This window comes from Acanthochromis polyacanthus, chromosome 3 (genome assembly GCF_021347895.1).
Source record: "Acanthochromis polyacanthus isolate Apoly-LR-REF ecotype Palm Island chromosome 3, KAUST_Apoly_ChrSc, whole genome shotgun sequence".
Lineage (NCBI taxonomy): Eukaryota > Metazoa > Chordata > Actinopteri > Pomacentridae > Acanthochromis > Acanthochromis polyacanthus.
Genome location: NC_067115.1, coordinates 35,763,967 through 35,769,652, shown reverse-complemented (window position 1 = coordinate 35,769,652; position 5,686 = coordinate 35,763,967). Strand labels below are relative to the sequence as shown.

General features: G+C 39.1%; 1 pseudogene; it reads right to left on the bottom strand.

Moving 5' to 3' along the window:
- Positions 1 to 5,105: 5,105 nt before the first annotated feature.
- On the bottom strand, positions 5,106 to 5,482 carry LOC110970263 (histone H2B-like; annotated as a pseudogene).
- Positions 5,483 to 5,686: the final 204 nt, after the last annotated feature.

The following is a 5,686-nucleotide window of genomic DNA, read 5'->3' as shown; positions in this document are numbered from 1 at the left end:
TCAGATGCCATAGATGCAACTATGTATAGTTGCATTTATGGCATTGTTGTGCATTTTTTGAACAAACTAATAGACCTGACATAGGTTTGATAAAACATACAACGCACATCCAGTTCAACTATGAAGATTGGTTTGAAACTAAAAAAAAAAAAATACTAAACTGAAAAAGCCATTTGACACATTATCAGTGTTGAGATGAACTGGAGATTTTAAAAATAGATCACTTGGATTTAAAAACGTCCATTATGTTTTGAAAAAAAAAAACAGAATAAAGCCACTTGAGAGCATCAAACTGTGAATATAAGCACCTCAAAGCTTCATGAGTTGTTAATTGCTGAGAGATTACATCTGAGGGTCTTAATAAAAAGAAAGACCAAGGCCGTAATTCTTTGGAAAATATTTGAAGCACTATTACGGGAATGAAGCAGCTGGTGTTCAAAATATGCTACAGTCTCGCCTTAGTCAGAAACATGAAATAGAACTTTGAAAGGGGAATGAAAGCATCTTCTAATGTGAGTCTCGTTGGATAGTGATCTCATTTTAAGGGCAGCTGTAAATATTTTATTTGATTGTCAAGTCAAGTGTAAATTGCACAATAGTTGGTCTAATTTAAACACCCATTTACTGTAGGTGTATTGTGACTACTTTCAACTTAACATAATGCCAAAGATAAACCAAGCATAACTGTTGAAAAATAAATAATTTATAACGTAGCAATGTATGCTTAAGGTTTGTTTGTATTTAAGATGGTTTGGGTTTATGTGAGCATTTCCTTACTGTTAGAGGATGTTCATTATCATCATTGCAAAAATAAGCATTGTAAAACACGTGGACCTGTCAAGATAAAAAAAATATTAGACCACTACCCAGTGTAAGGTGTAAATTGCTGATATTGCTGATTACCAAAATATTTTTTTGCACCTTTTGTACTTCATAATACTCTATTGTATTGCCTTTTATGTTTTTTTTTATATTTTAATCCGCCATTTTAGGACCCTTGTTGCTATTTGTTCAACCAGCAAAATTTGCATGTCAACTGCACATTCTTTTCCATCCATTCATCCATTCTCTCTACACACTCACGGGGGGTGCTGGAGTCTATCCCAGCTGACTCGGGCGAAGGCAGGGGACACCCTGGACAGGTCGCCAGTCTGTCTCAGGGCACATTCTTTTCCTGTTCCTTTATTTATCTATCTATGTAACATGAGTGAGCTACTATCTATTTATCCATCTATCCATCTGTCTATCTGTCTGTCTGTCTGTCTGTCTGTCTGTCTGTAACTGATTTTGTCTCATATGTCTGGATCATAATATACTGTTTAAATAAATGACTTACCGGAATGCCTTTATTTTAGGAAAGTCTCATATTCCCAGCTACTTTCATTTAACACTTGTGCAAAGAGCTATAATGTGTTACTACAGGAATGCCAGAAATGACTTACAGAGATTATCAGACCTGTCTTGGTTCACACTCGGATTTCTCGGAGGATTGCAGTCTTTGAGGCTATATTTAACAATAACGGTTGAGAGCTGTAAGATTTTATGTGAAAAATATCTCATCTGTGCAAAGAAGTGGTGAAATTCTCCAAATATGGAAATCTCAGAGCACAGAAGCCCTTCAGTCAATTTTGAAGCTGCATGTCAGTTGGAGTATTTGGAGCTACATATTCTGATCCCGATCCTGTGTATCATCACCTTTATCTGCTTAATTTATATGATTTTAATTTACATTTCTTGGCATTAGTCAATGCAGAGAAGTTAAGATTACTGTTGCATATTTACTCAAGTGCGCTTGATTACTTTTTGTGAGTGGCAGTCATGTGCAGACTATGAAGTGCATTCAAGTGCGCTGTGCTCAGAAGACTTAGTGGTGCATTCACTATTTTCATGGCTGGATGCATCAGACACAGATTCACAAGTTTGCTTAATATGCCAATTTAAAACTTTCTCCAGTTAAATTAAAACTCTTTACAGTGCCCATTTTCTTAACTAATAGGTTCGCTATCCTGCAACATTATATTACACTGCATAATTACTTTTGTAATTTGTGATTGCAAACCTATTAATGTGCATTTAGGATTCATATATGCCTGCCTGGCTTTGCACTTAACTAAAGTCAAATTTATACATAACACATTTAGAAGCAAGCATTGAAGCAAAGTCCTCTGCAGTTAAAATAGCGAACCATAAAAAAACAATAACGTGAATAAAAGCAAAAGATAAAATAACAACAGTATAAAGTTCCGACACAATAAAAGGTGATGTCATAGTATTAAGCTCTTCTTAAATGGAAAGCTAATGAGCGGAGGGTCTTTAGCAGCCGCATAAAATCCAAGAGATCTACTAGATAAGATGATGCAAACTCATTTAAGCCCCTAAAACAAGCAATAAAATCTTAAAATTAATCCTGAAACAGACAAAGTCAGCAGTGGAGGCTGATACTGAACTTCTTCTTTAGGTACCAGCTTCAGGTGACTGCCAGTTAAGAGTCAAACCAAGAGGTAGTAAAGGCATGAATAACTTTTTTAAAGTCTTTAACTGAAAGAAGGCTAAATTTGACAACTGAGCTGCTCTTTGTAATACCTGAAGAAGCCTTTAAAGCTCTCACAAAAGTTTGTGATTAAAGATCGATTGGGGTATGAAACCATCAGGGGCATTCAAAAGGTCCATCTGAGCAAACATATCGATCCTGGTCTTATTTTCATTAAGACTGAAAAAGTGTAAATCTATGCGGGTTTTAATACCTTTAAGCAGTCCAGAAAGGATTGTTCTGAATCTTTACTTTTTATTCTCATGAACAGATAAATTTGTTTGTCATTTGCAAAAGCAAAAATGAATGCAAAGGAGTCTTGATTTCCTTAAAAATGTCCCCCCAGGAGCAGCATATACACACAAACCAGGATAGGGTTGAAAATGGAGCCTCGAGGGAAGCAGGTGGGGCTGCAAGTGGAGAGAGTTCCGCCGAGAGATCCGAGACGCTTCCAAAGATATAATTTAAACCACTTATGTGCTCTTCAAAATGTGATATGAGGAACATATGATCTTTCAGTAGCAGACCAGACCTCTTTTCAAGCCATTTGAAATCCTAGGGTGTCAAATACACTGAGAGATATGCACCAGGTTTCATTTCGTTGCTACCTGTGTCAATAATTGGCACTGACAAATAGGAGTACAAGAGTTTTTCCGTTTTATAAGCATTCTTCTCGGTGACCTCAAACTGTTTGCAAGTATATGAAAGGTCAAAACACAAGGAAAAAGCTACAAATCCAGAAATATGTGGACAAGGCTTCGGTGCAGACATCACAGCAGAGGTATTGTCTCTCCATGCAAAAAGAAGTCCAGTTAATCGAACCATTTAATTTGAATGTGGTGTCATCACTCCACACAATCTTTGTGGGAAAGTGTGCATTTTCGGTACATCGTTCCAAGGACCACTCGCAACACTGTACTCTTCTGTCTGGATCATCGTCAGTAAGAACTTGGACTAATCTTGGAATGTAACTATTCCATTGACAACGTTTCATGATGCGATGGACAGCTGATTTTGAAATGCCTACCTCACAACTAGCTTGCCGCAGACTTTCTTGGACTTTGCTGAAACGTTTCCGGTACTCTTTCTTCCTTTGTTAGACTTCTTTTTATGGGGATACCTAAAAGACAAAGTCTACACAATGAGACCTGCAACAGTCACTGAACTGAGAGCAATCACTGAACGTGAATGCACGCAAATACCAAGGGCATTGTTTCATGATGTGTGCTATTCCATCGCTTCACGTTGTCACGTTGTCTGGACCAGAACGGACATCAGTTTGAGAACAGGCAGTGACAAAACAATAGAATGATGTTTGTAAATTCTTTTACATGTTGAAAATTAAACGAATTATAATAAACACCTAGTTTACAATTATTTAAAGTGTGTATGCATTTTTTGGGACACCCTGTATTCATCATTGTATATCATTAAATTTATGTCTTCTCTCTCCTGTAGTTTGTGTTTCGTACCTCTGGCAAATTTCTGCTCTTACACACCTCACCAGTGTTTATTGTTCTCTTACGTGTTGCTTTTCTGGTTTTATCTGCTATACTGTTCTCTCTCCCCTTTACCCTCACCCCATCCAGTCGAGGCAGATGTCAGATGACAGCCTGGTTCTGCTAGAGATTTCTTCCTGTTAAAGGGAATTTTTTGCTTCCTCTGTCACCAAAGAGCTGCTCAGATAGAAACCTAAGATTTGTTAAATTTCTCTCTATAATATTATAAAGTCTTCAGCGCTGTGAGATGACATATGTAATTACAGTGGGGCAAAAAAGCATTTCGTCAGCCACCGATTGTGCAAGTTCTCCCACTTAAATTGATGACAGAGGCCTGTGATCATAGGTACACTTCAACTGTGAGAGACAGGATGTGAAAAAATATACATAGTATGTTTTAACAATGAAAGCTGAGCCAAAGTACATTCCAGCAGAGGTAGAGGGATAAAATTATTACTTTTCTTAATTCTAATGTTATGGTCAAGACCGTAAAATATTTCTAGCAACCCTAACCATTCCCTTTGAGCACAGTGGTGATAAGGAACTTTTATTTTAACAGGGAAAAAACACTCCAGCATAACCAGGAAGGGCAGGAATCTGTCTGTTGGACCTGTAGAGGATTGTAATGGTTCCAATTTAATAAATGTATACAATATATATGAACATTCATAGGTGCCACAAAATAAACCTATTTCTAAAGGTGTAATCACAGTGTCTAATCCTTTGTTAAGCACCAGACTGGGCCTTATGACACCAGTCTGTCAACAAATCTGTATCTAGTAAGGTGGAACGGATGTTGTGTCTCTGTTTGGGGTTCTTATACTGTTTAAATCTAATTTCATGATTGAGAATGTTGGGCTGCACAGTGGCTTGGAGGTTAGAACCTTTGCCTTGCAGTTAGTAGGTGCCTGGTTCACATCCTGGCCTTCGAAGGATCTTTTTGCATGGAGTTTGTATGTTCTCCCTGTGCATGTGTGGGTTTTCTTCAAGTTCTCCTTCTTCCTCCCAGAGTCCAAAATCATGCTGAGGTTAATTGGTGATTCAAAATTGTCTGTAGGTGTGAATGCAAGTGTTGTTTACTTGGAGCTGGCGTACTGGGTGACAGACTTGGTGCCCTTGGACACGGCGTGCTTGGTCAGCTCACCTGGCAGCAGCAGCCTGATGGCGGTCTGGATCTCCCTGCAGGTGATGGTGGAGCATTTGTTGTGGTGAGCCAGGCGGGAGGCCTCGCCGGTGAGCTACTCGAAGATGTCGATGACGAACAAGTTCATAATGCCTATGGCCTTGGTGGAGATGCTGGTGTCGGGATAGGGCTGCTTCCACACCTTGTACCCATAGATGGCATACTGTAGCTCTCCTTCCTGCTCCTCATCCTCTTTTTGCCACCTTTTCCAGCGGTCTTGGTCACCACTTTCTTGGAGCCCATTGGGGTGGATGTCGCTGGTTCTGGCATCTTCCGTCATTGAAGTAATGACCGGTGTGATTGTTTGTCTCTATCTATAGCCCTGCGATAGACTGGTGACCTGTCCTGGGTGTCCCCTGCCTTCACCCTAAGGGTGCTTTCACACCTGTTAGTCCGTTAGAGTGGTTCGTTTGGACCCAAAAGTTGTTACAATGTTGCTATTTTCAACTGGTTCAGTTCGCATTCACACCAGTG